Source organism: Bombyx mori, chromosome 5, assembly GCF_030269925.1.
Source record: "Bombyx mori chromosome 5, ASM3026992v2".
Classification (NCBI taxonomy): domain Eukaryota; kingdom Metazoa; phylum Arthropoda; class Insecta; order Lepidoptera; family Bombycidae; genus Bombyx; species Bombyx mori.
This window is the reverse complement of record NC_085111.1, coordinates 6,725,046-6,741,646: the sequence shown is the minus strand read 5'-3', so window position 1 is coordinate 6,741,646 and position 16,601 is coordinate 6,725,046. Positions and strand designations below refer to the sequence as shown.

Genomic DNA, 16,601 nt, shown 5'->3' with positions numbered 1-16,601 from the left:
TAAGACAGATTTACACGAGAAGAGATTCTTAAACGAAGCAATGGAGATTACTGGTGGTAGGACCTCTTGTGAGTCCGCACGGGTAGGTACCACCACCCTGCCTATTTCTGCCGTGAAGCAGTAATGCGTTTCGGTTTGAAGGGTGGGGCAGCCGTTGTAACTATACTTGAGACCTTAGAACTTGTATCTCAAGGTGGGTGGCGCATTTACGTTGTGGATGTCTATGGGCTCCAGTAACCACTTAACACCAGGTGGGCTGTGAGCTCGTTCACCTATATAAGCAATAAAAAAAAAATTTTTTTGTTTGTGTGAGTAGTTCATGTGATTTTTGTTTCACAATTCACGCAACATAGTGAGTTGGTGCGGGACGAAATCACTCGTGCTTTCTTTGCGAGATGACTGTCGAACTAGTAGGAGCCCGGCATCAGGTTTCAGGAGTTACTGACGAGCATTGTAGCCACAAAGATCAAAGGCAGGTTCGATATGAGTACGACGAGGGCAAGGCGCTTTAACTCCCTTGCGTGCTAAGCAGCATGTGTGTCTTGTGCGGGTTACTTCAGAACGATGTTTTATTGTAATTCAAAAATGATTTTTATTTTGAGTGTAGATTTCAGTTGATTTGATTAAAATGCAGCATACGATGTTCTTTTAGACAACAAGTTAATTTATCTATGAAGCTGTGTAGAAGCGAGATTTCCACAATGATGGCAAGACAAGTTGTCTACGCATGAAACACGAATGAATTATCTCAGCTGACTTTTGCACCGGTGCGTTCGCCTACACAAACCTCAAAGCGTTGAATATTAATAATGCTATGTATATTAAACTGGCTACGATTATGCTATGTCTATTAAAAAATAACCAAATGTTTTTAAAATAATGCAATATAATAATGCAATTTATAATTAAAAATAACAAATTTCTTGGGTTAAAATTAAGACTACTTTTGCAGCTTAATCACTTTCAGTGCTCACTGACGACTACGATGTTATCCGTTGAGCTTTGACTATTGCGCACATGAATTGACATTCAGATTGTATGTAATGAATATAATAATAGTTGAGCATAGCTGATTGATGAGTAATTTTTTTTTAAATTTTTTTATTGCTTTGATGTGTGGACGAGCTCACAGCCCACCTGGTGTTAAGTGGTTACTGGAGCCCATAGACATCTACAACGTAAATGCGCCACACACCTTGAGATATAGTTCTAAGATCTCAGTATAGTCACAACGGCTGCCCCATCCTTCAAACCGAAACGCATTACTGCTTCACGGCAGAAATAGGCGGGGCGGTGGTACCTACCCGTGCGGACTCACAAGAGGTCCTACCACCAGTAAATTATTTTGAAATTATTATTATTTTGAGATTTGAGATTTTGAATTGCGCTAACAGGGTTCCGTCTTCATGGAAGACCGCCCACGTCCACCCTATCCCCAAGAAGGGTGACCGGTCGGACCCGTCGAGCTATAGGCCTATCGCGATAACTTCCTTGCTTTCCAAGGTGATGGAGCGAATAATAAATACACAACTCCTGAAGTATCTTGAGGATCGCCAGCTGATCAGTGACCGACAGTACGGTTTCCGTCACGGTCGCTCAGCTGGCGATCTTCTTGTATACCTTACTCACAGGTGGGCTGAAGCCTTGGAGAGCAAGGGCGAGGCTCTTGCTGTGAGCCTTGATATCGCGAAGGCCTTCGACAGGGTCTGGCATAGGGCACTTCTATCGAAGCTACCATCTTACGGAATCCCCGAGGGACTCTGCAAGTGGATCGCTAGCTTTTTGGATGGGCGGAGCATCACGGTCGTTGTAGACGGTGACTGCTCTGATACCATGACCATTAACGCTGGCGTTCCACAAGGTTCGGTGCTCTCCCCCACGCTTTTCATCCTGTATATCAATGACATGCTGTCTATTGATGGCATGCATTGCTATGCGGATGACAGCACGGGGGATGCGCGATATATCGGCCATCAGAGTGTCTCTCGGAGCGCGGTGCAAGAGAGACGATCAAAACTTGTGTCTGAAGTGGAGAACTCTCTGGGGCGAGTCTCCGAATGGGGTGAATTGAACTTAGTTCAATTCAACCCGATAAAGACACAAGTTTGCGCGTTCACTGCGAAGAAGGACCCCTTTGTCATGGCGCCGCAATTCCAAGGAGTATCCCTGCAACCTTCCGAGAGTATCGGGATACTTGGGGTCGACATTTCGAGCGATGTCCAGTTTCGGAGTCATTTGGAAGGCAAAGCCAAGTTGGCGTCCAAAATGCTGGGAGTCCTCAACAGAGCAAAGCGGTACTTCACGCCTGGACAAAGACTTTTGCTTTATAAAGCTCAAGTCCGGCCTCGCGTGGAGTACTGCTCCCATCTCTGGGCCGGGGCTCCCAAATACCAGCTTCTTCCATTTGACTCCATACAGAAGAGGGCCGTTCGGATTGTCGATAATCCCATTCTCACGGATCGTTTGGAGCCTCTGGGTCTGCGGAGGGACTTCGGTTCCCTCTGTATTCTGTACCGCATGTTCCATGGGGAGTGCTCTGAGGAATTGTTCGAGATGATACCGGCATCTCGTTTTTACCATCGCACCGCCCGCCACCGGAGTAGAGTTCATCCATACTACCTGGAGCCACTGCGGTCATCCACAGTGCGTTTCCAGAGATCTTTTTTGCCACGTACCATCCGGCTATGGAATGAGCTCCCCTCCACGGTGTTTCCCGAGCGCTATGACATGTCCTTCTTCAAACGAGGCTTGTGGAGAGTATTAAGCGGTAGGCAGCGGCTTGGCTCTGCCCCTGGCATTGCTGAAGTCCATGGGCGACGGTAACCACTCACCATCAGGTGGGCCGTATGCTCGTCTGCCTACAAGGGCAATAAAAAAAAAAAAAAAAAAAAAAAAAAAATTTCCAACGAAATGTTCTATGATTCAACTATGTTTGAAGCTTTCTATGACGACTCATTGTAACACAAAGTGTACGATATCTTTTCCTTGTGGTATTATATCTAATCTTGTAATGGTATGCAGCATGAATGATGAGACCAAAGAGAACTGAATCAGATAATGTTTTGCAAGAATATTATTTATGCGCAAGATTAGAGCTCTTACATGGTTATTCTAGACGACCGTCGAACAAGTTTCCAGGCATAGCACGCGATCCTTAGATATTATATACCGTTTACTCCTTTATCTATAACTCAAGCATCTTCACCTTGACATTTCAGACTTAGCTCCCAATACCTGCATGTCGTGACTAAGCAATGACGCAAATTATTTTCTACCAATATATACCAAGAATGTGCACTACTTTTATCTAAGAAACAAGACGAAGAATTGAGTTTAACTGCTAACAAATAAAGATCCTTCTTTAAGATAAAAATATCGATAGGAGAATTTTCTAGTATCCGCGGAACGGTCTCTAGCAGAGGGTTGGGACGTCTTCGAGTGACAATAAAATTAGATAAGTACGGGATAGCGCTGCTCGGGTCCGTCGTCCGTCTTGCGGACGGAATCAATCGCAGTAAAACATCGTATAAGAAAACCGCACCACTTTCAACTAGTTATAAGACTTCATTCGATTTTCTGCTTTCAGCCATCGTAATAAAGAAGATCGCCTTTTTGACAACAGCCTTAGTACTTTGGTGTTCGTGTGTATCAGTTCGCTTTGCTGTAATGACACGAAACGAGTGCACTTTGAACAAAACGAGGTTATCAGAATGGATTACAAAACATTAAACCGGTGAAAGAATTGTATAGTACTCGAGAGATATTTCACTCGAGTGCAACGAATATTGCATCACTCTTGTTTCTAAGCTAATCTCAACGATTTTAAGACAAATTCACACGTCATATTTAAAGTTTTCATTTTCACCAAATCGATTTAAGCTTACTAGTGGTCCCGCAGTAATCGAAATTCGACTATAATTAATTGAAATTGTAAGTCTGTACACTATTATAATTCTATTTTCAAAGATTATTATACTTCTATAATCACAAATTTCACCAAGACTACACTATAGAAAAATATTAATAAAGACAAACAAAATTTAATCTATTCCACTATTCTCAATTTGATCACAGACGTCAAGAACAAAAGTTTGACAATAAATAAATAATATGAATGCGTGTGTGCGTCAAATACGTACATGGTAGTGTGTGTAATGTTTTTTTATTGATTTAATGTATTATGTATTATTTATTATTTAATGATTTATGCAGCGAGGAGCAGCGAGGATTTAGGAGTGCAAAATGTTAAAAAATATTAACATTCTACATTCCTTCTCTATATTCTCTATAAGTGTGGGAAATTTCATACTCCTCCGTCCGCGCAATTTTCGTAAAAAGGGATACAAAGTTTTTCCTTCACTTATTAATATATAGAGCTTATATCGCGTAGACAATTTAAATCGCGTTTTAAATTAAGAACATAATTAAAGATACGTTAAGGAGTCTGGTTCAAACACAGCAGTAATGCACGTGTCGAAAAATGAAATTGATTTTGCCCCCGCTTCCGTCTGCGTGCCGTATCACTGAGGTTCGAGTGGTTGGGGAGGCTGCGCTAATAACTAGCGGGGAACCAGAGATGTTTATTTAATGGCGTACCCATAGTCGCTCTAATGGGGAATCTCTTGCGTATCGCTAGGAGCCACGGAAAATTATTTTTTCGCCGCGGTTGCACGCCTCCTAACACTTCGCGTGTCGTAAAGAGGTTTTGGAGTCAATACCCCTCCTATAACGTGGAGGCTATATAAGACTTTATCTTTATTAAAAGTAAATCGATTTTTACAGTTATAAAATTGATTAGAAGTAAAAATGTTTCTAAAAAATAATAGCTTTTTTAACTGCTAATATTAGTTACCGATCACTGCTTCTAAATATTGAACTTGGTAATTTATTTAGATAGTTTAATGATCATCATAAATTCGATCTAAAGCACCAAGTCACTCTATGGCTTTTAGATCTTATTTTCTTGTTAATTTTTACGTGCTTTATCATTTTTCAGATCATTTTATGGAGAGTGAGAATGACGCGACGCCATTACTATGATTGGTAGTGACTTGCAAAATACACAGAAAAGACTGGTCTCGACTTACGAAGGTAAATAAAAAAAGATAAGGAATTATGTTTTTTTAGGATTCAAGTAGGTATCATTTATTTTTCGTCGCAATACTATATACGAGTTTACGTATGTATAGGTAATATTTTCATAATAAACTTCCAATATGCGTCGGGATACGTAATGAGAATTTAATGTTTAAAACTTTTATTTATTTATTGCTTAGGTGGGTGGTCGGAGCTCAAGGTCCACCTTGAAATATGAGTTCTAAGGTCTCAGTATAGTTACAACGGCTGCCCCACACTTCAAACCGAAATTCATTACTGCTTCACGGCAGAAATAGGCAGGGTGGTGGTACTCGTGTGGACTAACAAGTAATCCTACCACCAGTAACTACGCAAATTACAATTTTGCGGATTTGACTTTTACTACACGATGTTTTTCCTTCACCGTGAAAGTCAATCGTACACATTTATATTTGTTAAGTACGTATTTCATTAGAAAAATTGGTACTTGCCAGCAGGATTCGATCACCGGTGCATCGCTAGATAAGTACGTCTTATACGGACGTCTTATCGTTTAGACAACGACGATTCAAAATTGTTATTAAAAAAAAAAAACAAAGCCATTCAAACCCAAATCTTCAATAAATCAAGGAAACAGTGAAACCTTAACACAAAGAAGAGGTAACGCAAAATGTAACTCGTGGTGAAATTGTAATTTCACCGAACGAACACGAAAAACATCGGTTTTATTACGTAAAAATATTTCGCTTCGGGTCTCTTTCCCCATTGTACAACTGTCACGAAAATCCAACAATCGTCTGTGGGCACATTCAAATGATAATCTGCCCGCCATACGCTTTGCGAATTCTGTAATGCGGCGGGCTGATGGCAAACGTCACATTACCTTGATTTACACGTATTACCTGACGCTTTAAAAGTAACCGAATATTATCGTGCTTATGATAAAGCTATACCTACATATTTTAATGACATTTTAATTAAAAACCGTAATGTGTAACCAATAAGTGTAATAGAATCTTTGAATTCAATTATCGCCGACATGTAATTTGTTTTATCAGAAACTTCGCAATTTAATTATTTTCTAATGAAAATATAATAAATGTCTGATAATGAAGCTGGATGGTGGGTAATAGGACTCTAACATTGAAAAGCTCATTCAGTTTGGGTTCATGAGATATGAGATTTGTTTTAACAAGAACAATTCACCTTCTTTTAAACTATAATTTATTCATTTATTGGCATGGATGGGTGACTGAATCCCAGGAATTATCTGTGTCGGAGTACCTCCGTGGGGGATAATTATCTCGAAGGCACTGCTTGCCAAATGCGTTTAGAATCGGAGTTGAGGAGATTTGGCGAGATACTCAGTGGGCTTATGCTATGAGCTAAGTATCAATCGAATTCTTCGACGAGTTCGACGAGTATGGTGATTTAGACTTTGGCTGCTGTTAGCATTATAGCAAATAATGAATGTCCAACAGCTACGAAAGGGGATCAGGTGAATCCATTAGGACTGAGTACGTGTTTAGTACATATTTAGGAAAATTCTTAAGCCTCGGCATAGTCATGCAAAGTGGAACGATCACCTAATGTAACCGTAAAAATGAGCCATAGACGGACAACGCAAGGCCCATTGGAGGACCCTATATCCTGTAGGAAAAATCTGACGAGTGATGAAATAATTGTCTGATAGCTCGACAAGAGGCCTAATCTATATGGCATATTACACATTACGCCATGTACTGAAGCTGAGGGTACAAAAATGCATTTTTAAAGGTAAACAAACAGTCGTGTACTGAAGCTGAGGGTACAAAAATGCATTTTTAAAGGTAAACAAACAGTCGTGTACTGAAGCTGAGGGTACAAAAATGCATTTTTAAAGAGGTAAACAAACAGTCGTGTACTGAAGCTGAGGGTACAAAAATGAATTTTTAAAGGTAAACAAACAATCGTGTACTGAAGCTGAGGGTACAAAAATGCATTTTTAAAGGTAAACAGTCGTTTCTTCTACGATAACTTTAATGCAAAAAAGTCTTCATTATACAAATGTGAATGCAAAAACTGAGTGACCCTGCAAATAGGGAAAAAAAAGACCACTTCTCATTATAACGTTGAAACAAAAACAAAAACCCAAATAAATATCATTATTTTTCCTCCACAAAATAATTCCAAAGCAACGATCCGAGACCGCTATTTGCATAAAGTAAATAATTTACTCTGATCCCTTCGCACTACCCTGTTGGAACTGGTTCAATAATATAAACAAACTATACCCGCTGTAGGCTTTATCTATATCTCGGTAACGATGTCAGTGGTGGAATGAAAGTATCGATAAGATGAACTGACTCGAAATTGATTTTGCCTGTGGCCCGAGGCAACGAAGCCCGGTGTTACTAAGCCGCGTCTCTTGATAGGTCTATCAAGAACGTTTTACGTTATTTTATTTATAAACTAATAAAAGCAGACGTACTTATGAACTAACTGATCATAAATGGCCATCAGACATTCCAAGTCATACTTTTAAGGTCTGAATTGCGAATGTTTTTATGACATTAATTAAAGTATCAGGAAGTCAAAAACTAGGTAAGCAAATACCAGAGAATACCACTTACGTATTACCGGCGGAAAATATTTTTGAAGTTATACTTCTTTAGGCGCGTTATGAAAAATTGATGAGAGTGAAGTTTTAAGATGCGCGCGCACCGTGACACAAAATTAACGGAAATGAAGTTGCCCACTAAATCGCTCATTACAATACGACCGACTTAACTTGGCGAGTCTGAATATAGCCGCAGGTGAACTTTCGCGCATGTACACTCGTAAAAAAAGTGTTATTAGCATTCATTTTTTAGTAATATAAATGACAAAATTATTATTTAATATAATTCATACTAAATATTATTAAATTATTAACGTTAAGTATTTATTCTTATTATTTAACACTAGCGACCCGCCCTCGCTTCGCTTCGGAAACATTAAAACACACATGAAACCAAAAAAAATAAAATAAAAAAAAAATTGAAAAAAAGTAGCCTATGTTCATCAGGGACAATGTCGGCTTCTAATGGAAAAAGAATTTTTCAAATCGGTCCAGTAGTTTCGGAGCCTATTCGAAACAAACAAACAAACAAATCTTTCCTCTTTATAATTATATAATATAATATTATATATAATTATTATTAGTATAGATATAGATTTAAAAAAAAATAAAAAATAAAAATAAAGTATAACTTCTTACGCGCGTACATAAGTACTTCTTCTTCTTCTTCTTAGTCGAATACTTCATTGTTGAAGGTCGTGTCCTTGAAAGCCCTTCGTGGCTCTTTGTACCCTCAGCTTCAGTACACGCACCCTTTTTTATTTATTGCTTAGATGGGAGGACGAGCTCACAGCCCACCTGGTATTAATTGGTTACTGGAGCCCATAGGCATTTACAACGTAAATACGCTCCCTTGAGATATAAGTTCTAAAGTCTCAAGTATAGTTACAACGGCTGCCCCACCTTACAAATTGAAACGCATTACTGGTTCACGACAGAAATAGGCAGGGTCGTGGTACCTACCCGTGCAGACTCCTGGTCCTACCTACCACCAGTATTTAAAGTATTTGTATCGAAAAAAGTACTATGTAATTAGATGCTAGATATAAGATCGTCGTGTAAGATCCATTGATAGATATATCATATGTATGTATGCAATCATCATCATCATATCAGCCTGTCTACTGTCCACTGCCGAACATAGGCCTCTCCAACTTATGTCCAATGCATTTATGTACCAAACAGGAACAAAATTAAATTTTACAAAACCCTTCACGTTTATAGCTAACAGTATTTGACGAGTTCTAACGAGGTTATGCGGAGCAGGCCTCTATCACTACAAAAGTAAATGCTAGAAGTCGTAACTCCAACAAATCCATTGTCTTAAGCGGCCTTCACAGTATTCCGTCCGCGTACGATTCTGGTTTATTCAGGTTATAAAGCAGGTTTACAGTATTCTAGTTCGAAGATAAACTCAACTGTAATGCTTTTGTATTTACGAACATTAATAAATAATTACGATGAGAATTGTCATTTGGCCTTGTGAGTTGAATTCGTTTGATTACTGAGCGAGGTTTTTTGAGAAAATCAAGTTTTTTTTTTTAAAATGAGATGCGCAATTGTAGCACAAATTAACCAAACAATATAATGTGCTCTTTTAATTTTAATATTAAGAGCCTATTATTGAATTGATGGGAATTTGAAATTTGGTAACGAGCGATACAGGTATCTGAGGGTCGTTCGAATTCAATTGGTGCATTCCCAAAAGGTGGAAGTTCCATTATTTCTTCTCGACCTAAAAATGAGGTAATATATAGAAAATCTAAATACCATTGATTTGGAATCAGAGTCACACATCCGTTACAATTTCGTGAGCTTTATACTAATGATAATTTAAATTGATCATAAAAAATCAACTGGTATCAAGGAATTTATTATGTTTCATATCAATGAAATAGATACAAACATACTCTATTCGTCTAGAAAGACAAATCAAAACCGAGTTTCAAATATGCCAAGCTCCAGACAACATTTGCATAACGCGGTGGAACAAAATAAATTCACACCTACTCCATCCCCGATACCATCTGTAACACAATTCAGCACTAAAATAACTATTCTAACTTGCAAATAAAGCGACACAACTCAATACAGGGAGCCTTAAGAGACCGTTCCGGTTTGCTGCCTGTGCAACTTTACACGGAATCACTGAAATATATTACGAATAACCAAGTCCGCATCTACATGTAAACAATTTCTCATACCGATAAGATAATATTGTGAGCTGTGGTCGTGAATTCGTTCTCGTGGTTCGCGAAGCGTACAAATATTTTCTCCGCACCTAATCTACAGAAGTAAGAGGATCACGTCAGCTTATTTGTGTTTGTTATGAGATCGGAGCCCCTTGGCGCCTTCAGAGTGCAATCTTGCAACCGCCCCATAGTCAAGTACTAGTCAAACTATCTCAAACAAAGCATTGAGCAAAAATATATTTACATATGAATGAAAGTTAATATGTATATTTAATTTAAAAGAACAAGCTGAAAAGGTAATGTATTTTATATTCATATTTCATTAACTTCTTTTTGGAATGAAGTTCCTTATGGAACGATGCGGAGGGGTACCCTAACCGGGAAAAAACGTCCGTAACGTAAGATTTTTATTATTTATGTATAGTGTTAGTGTGATAGCTATACAGTGTTAATGTGCAGTCTACATGATGATGGTTATTATTATTTTAATAATTATAATAGAAAATTTCGAAGAAAAAAAAACATATTTTTTTTGTTTTTCTATTTATGAGATTATTGAGTTTAATTAAATTTTGTTTAAAATAACAATATTTATTTTTCTGACATCAATTAATTACTAATTATTTTAATTTTTATTAATAAAAAATCATTATAAAAAATGTATACCCGAATAATTATTTTCTTTGTACCTCGAATAGAACTTAAAATTAATATTTTTATAATAAGAAGCTTCGAAGGAAGGAATATCTTTTTAATTATTAGTCTTGAAGTGTCTAACTAAATTTTAATAGTACGCTTCCCAACATTTATTAAATTACACTCGTACTCGAAAATCTTATAAAGGTACCTGCACGCACACTAAGTCAAATATCATGCCTCGTTGATGTGACTTGCATCACTACCATATACCTAAATATTGGACAATACCGTAATTTATGTTCTTGTCTCCTGAGTAATGATCAACAAGCTGCTGAATCGTAATGCACTTAGCATAATTTGAACATTATGTACCCGCTTCATTGTCCAGTTTTATCACATTAATATCTATTCAATAAAATATTGTTACGCGCTTGGGTTCGGGATAAATAAAATTTCACCAAAGTACAACTAAAGACTGTATTCAACACTTAAAACACTTAAACACCTTAAAACACTCAACAAACACTTTAAAACTCTCAATTCGCTTGTTCCGATTCGCTTCAGGTGATCCGTTTGCTGTTTCGCTTCGAGTAGTTCCGATTACTGACTGACTGCGTGCCATCTCTACAACGCTTTCATAGCCGATACCTCATCCCTAGAATTATCCAGAATATTCTACACATCTCTAGTAGTAGTTTCCGCTATCTGTCAATAGATGGCGTTGTACTTCTCGAGCGTTCTGGGCGCTACTAGATCCTTCGATATTCGTTCCACTATTCGGCGATAGATGGCGTTACTCTTACCGGCGTAACAATATAAATGCTAATAATAGTCTTTCTGGTTTGTAATGAGATTATGTGGATAATTATGCATTACCATTGGCACTCTACTTTTTTCCATGTGTGTCGTGAAGTTTTGTGCAGCACTGCGATCGCTTGCAACAATTTACTTGTAGCAAGATGTATTGTTAGTCCGCACGGGTAGGTGCATATTTCGGCAGTGAAGTAATCATATACGTTGCGATTTCTTTGGGCTCCATTTACCAATTTATACCAAGTGGGCCATGAACTCGTTAATAAAATATTCATGTACATGTTAGCAAATAGGAACTTTATAATATATTTGAATGAACATTATTGAAGAAAGAAGTGCATATGAAGAAACCTACACTCAACATTTTTGGACATAAGTTGAAGAAGAAGAATATTAATTAAATATGAGGCGCGCCCTTAGCATCGGCCGTCGGAGTTTCTCCTTGGATTTTTACCATGAGTTAAGGTTTCAAGCAACTAGCTGCCCGAGCTGTAAGGCCTCTTTCGACTAAAAACCTCAAAATTGTATTAACTAGTCTAATGTAATTGTACTAACTAGTATACTAACGTCGTATGGTAAATTTATCATTTATACGACTTCCTTCTAAAGTTCGTACCATGCACGCTTATTATTCAAGTCACTGGTGAGTCAAATGTATTCACCGTCAATCCTACTGCAGTATGATGTAGATAAACTCAAGGCGGTTGCTTCTCAAGAGACTTCAGATAATAGAAAGTACAATAGTGACTAGAATTCAAACTTACTTCTGGGTTATCCTATATACTCATAGAGTGGTAAAATAATATTAAAAGTATATTTTCTTACAGATTCTACAATTCAACTTACATATTACATTTGAACGATAAACGAATAATATATTGTGTAATAAAACAGCATTACTGTAACGCGCCCTTATTTTAAAAATTACATTTCAAATGTCCTTTGTTGGAATAATAAACGTTACGTACAACTGTTTTCAGAAGTGACATAAACACGTTACAGGCAAACAGAATGTACCAACGAATAACACGTGGCGTAGTTGATATGTGATATGATACACAAAGAGTATTAAGGCGGGCCCACTACTGATGACATTTCAGCTTGTAAAACCATTTGCAATAGTCCGCAATATACACGTCTGACTCAACGAGAAAATAAAAATACGAAAGCTAAAACCCAATAAACATTCTGTCGTTTGTACACAGCATTGGCTGACGTAAAAAATGGTTTTAAAACTAGCATTCAAGCTAACTTTGAACAGTAAAGTTTATAGTTGACTGCCCATGAACCAGATATAAAACTGAACTGCCATAGAAGTCGTAACTACAGCTGTGAAAGCTTTGGTTTTATATTGTACTTAATTCCTTTAAATTCAGGTCAAAGGGTACAAAACTTGATGTACAGTTGAAATATTGGCATTTCATGATTTACATTTTCTATTGTGTACCGAATGAATAGCCAAAATGTCATATTAAGCCAGTACTGGACGAGAGGGGCTGCGGTTGTCTCCCACAATGCCACTGCACCGGCTGCCGTAAGGTTGTATCCAGTGATTTCCTTTTGAACCAAAATATGCCTCATAACAGCAAAAAGAGAACAAAGCGACAGATCAAAAACAATTACATAAATTATATTATGAACTACATTTTAGCGTTAGTTAGTGCGTGCGTTAGGGTTAGCGTTAGTTAGCGTAGATTAGCGTGGTATGGACATATTGTGATGCGTAGAGAGAAGATGCATGTGACTAGGAGATGTATGGAAATGGTAGTGCAAGGTAGTGGGGGAAGTGATCGAGGATAGAGTGTGTGAATGACGATATGAGAGAGAGAGAGGAGTGAGTGTTGAGATAACGGCTGACAGAAGAGAATGTAAGAGAAAAATTAGCTGTGCCGACCCCACCTAGTGGGATAGTGTGGAGAAAAAAGAAGAAGATATGAACTACATTTTCAAACATTATCAAAACAAATTTAAATTGAGTGTAAAACATAAAGCCCTATTTTCAACGTTGAGGCAATCAACAGTAGTTATTAGTACGTAAATATTACGGCTATAAACGAGGGTCAGAAATCATGAAATACGTTTTCCCTGTACAGTCGTAAAGAAAATTATAAAGTCAGTCACTGGCGCGCTATTCGTATTTTACAATGTAATTTTATTCACTCTTCACGAGTAGAAAAACCCTTAATACTGAGAAAATATTGACGAACTGTGCTTTTTAGATGCTCCTTAATGTTCTGAAGAATTTTATGAATAGTCTCGTAATCTCATAAGCAGTTGAATTCCAATGAATTGGAGCACTTTGAGGCGAGAGGATCTTGGTTAATGTTGATAGCCCGAGAGCCTCTCTATACTTGTGGTAGGGATCGAATTATAAGCTCACATTAAGAGCTACGACCATCCTGCCAATCACTTGAAATATATCTCAATGAATAGTTATAACTCAAACTGTAATTTTTGCGGGTTTGATTTTTACCACACGATTATATTATCTTCGTCGCGGAAGTAATATCTGAATGTCATTTAGGTACCTATTCCATTACAAAAATTTGTACCTACCTCCGGGATTTCAATACTGACATAGACGTATCGACTCGGCACGAGAGCGTCTGTAATTCACCAGTATGGGTGTACCAAGCTCTAAGGTTAGTGCCATCCTCATTATTGATCTTGCTACGTGACACACAAACGAACCAATATTTCGAACCTACATTTTAAATTGGGAGAAGACATTGACATGACCTGACTGCCTCTTAGCTAGCTACACGCCAATAGAATTACACGCATGGTTTGAGACCCATAGGCTTGTACCATAGTTATTCTGAAAGTCATTAAATGACAAAAAAACTTGCACACGAATGGCAACCAGTTAAAATCTGCCTATGAAATGTCTATATGTACATCCGTACGTATATTTACACGTTTTTGTGATCGAGTTTTTTGCACAGTCGCCTGAAAGTATTTAGACCCTCTTAATGCCTATATCTCTTCGTCACAGGCAAACTGGGGGCTGATTCACACGAGAAGTTCTTCCATTACAGGCAGCGACAGCATTTTGTATGATCATGCCTTTATATGATGACAAAAGCTTATATGAATGAATCTGACGATAATCAAGGACGATTATAAGGCGGCACGTGTTTTTAGGGTCGTGAAATTTGTAAAGTTTTAGACTTACCAAAACTATTCCGGCCAAATGTGTTCACCTCCTTGTTTTCTTTATGTTTTGTAACTTATCCATAAAGCTGTACTATTTTTTCTCTTGATAAGCTACGTGTGGTACAAAGCTCGTATCATAAGTGGCGTTCTTGAATGATACAGAACACAACAATGGGAAAAGACAGGGTCAAGGTGCGATTCTTAGATGGCCCCACATGCATTACGCGGTATAACCTAGTGGGTCGGAACGCGACTTTCGCTTTCTTGAAAATCGCCTGTAGAGCTGCTTACAGGGTTTCTTTTTGGGTTTCCCATACTGGTATTTAAAGCGATAACGGAGAGAATCTCAAACAATTAAATCAAACCATCAAATCAAACAATTAAAGTATCAAGAGTTGAATAATGTTCACCCCGGCCGGGTGGCCCTGTATTAGACTGCGAAAGGTGAGTTTGGTGACAGTAGAGTACTCTCTCTCACTGTTACTTATTACTTATTACGTAAAAATTAATTGCCACAACTCGTCACATGCAAAGAAGATCACCAGCGTAAGTTCCGTCTTGTCGCGGTCAGTATTGAAGTGGCAACCACTCTTCCATCAAATCAGCTTTTATTCGATAAAAAGAGAAAATGGCACGTTTCCTTTAAAATTAACAAAATTACACATCAGGCATACCTAAAAACATTTCCTTACATAAATAGAAACGAAAAACCGGCTTCAACAAAAAAAAAAAAAAGGTTTAGTGGAAAATTTTCATTTCCATTTAATTCTTAAACCGACGTAAAATTAAACGTTTTAATGCGCAATTACCACGAAATATTAGTTCAGCGTTTAGTACATAAGCATACAACACAATATTCCACACTTATGTAAATGTGCCTTCGTCGCACACCACGAATGGTGGCGAACACGGATAATGGATTGCCCCACAAATATGCAAATGGTTGAATTTAGCTATTATTAAAACGTTCCGCAAAAGAAGTATCATTCCGTAGTGTTTTGCTAATAGGGATGGTAAATCTTATTTTTAGTCGGTAACTATAATATTAACGGAATTATAAACTTGATATTAAGACCAGAAAGTAAGTATATGCCCAACAACGTGCTTACTGAAAAAATATTACACACATTCGGCAAATGTTTTCAACTAGCCACTCAGTTTAAATATGATTATGATATGATTTATCCTTAAAAATGTTAAGATTTTTTAAAACTTTTAGTTTTAGCACACAGTAAAATTTAATATAGTACACTTGATAAAGAATAGTTTTTGCTACGTCTAAACCAGACACAAATATTATGAAAAGCTATCTAAAATACACGGACTGTACATCGAATATTCCACTAAACATTTTAACAAGCTCTAATATAAATTAACTATTACACCAAAATAAACATTTTACCTTTGTACATTTAATTTGAATGAATTCTACGGTTATTCAAACGTGAAATCGTTTGACGTCTCTAATGTACAAGGACTTTTACTAGTCTGCAATTTACTGAGTCCGTTCATTTCAGAAACAAATACCATCACTGTTGACAAAATAACATTTCGTAGATGCTACTTGCCACAAGGTTCTTACCAGATATCGCTCGACAGTAAATTTGAAACTATTTACAGAATGTCAATATACCTAATACATATAAAGGAGTTATTCGAAGACTCGTAATGAGTTTTTGATTTATCAAAATTGATTAAATAAACAATTCAGTAGAATGACGTTTGACTTGTGAATATATGTGATTTTTTTTTGGTTAGTATTATAGTTCTTATTATCTCTTTTTTGGCTAATTAAAACAATTTAAATAATTCACATTATCATTTGATTCATTATTTAATTTATTTGATAGCGGAACATTTGAAACTTTTTAAGTACACACAATAATGGCATTCAAGTGATTAGAGCTCAACATAGGGTTGGTTAATGAAATATTGATAATCGTCTTAGACATTATACATATATACGCGATGTTACTATGGAAGGTGCGCTTCGAGAAATTACAATCTATCCTACACTGCTATTTAGAAGCAAAGCTCAAAAAAAGTATTGAGCTAATTCGGCGGTTGACAACCCTACTGCTCGGTAACGCGTAAACACAAGTCGCTAACGAACCGAGGCGGCCCCT

At 37.3% G+C, this 16,601-nt stretch overlaps 1 long non-coding RNA gene across 1 annotated transcript in view; it reads right to left on the bottom strand.

Moving 5' to 3' along the window:
- Window positions 1-16,155, bottom strand: part of LOC134198900 (uncharacterized) — a 29,454-nt gene extending 13,299 nt beyond the window's left edge. The window contains exon 1 of the long non-coding RNA XR_009973176.1: window positions 16,058-16,155. This is a non-coding gene — a long non-coding RNA (uncharacterized LOC134198900). The remainder of the gene's footprint in view (window positions 1-16,057) is intronic.
- Window positions 16,156-16,601: the final 446 nt, after the last annotated feature.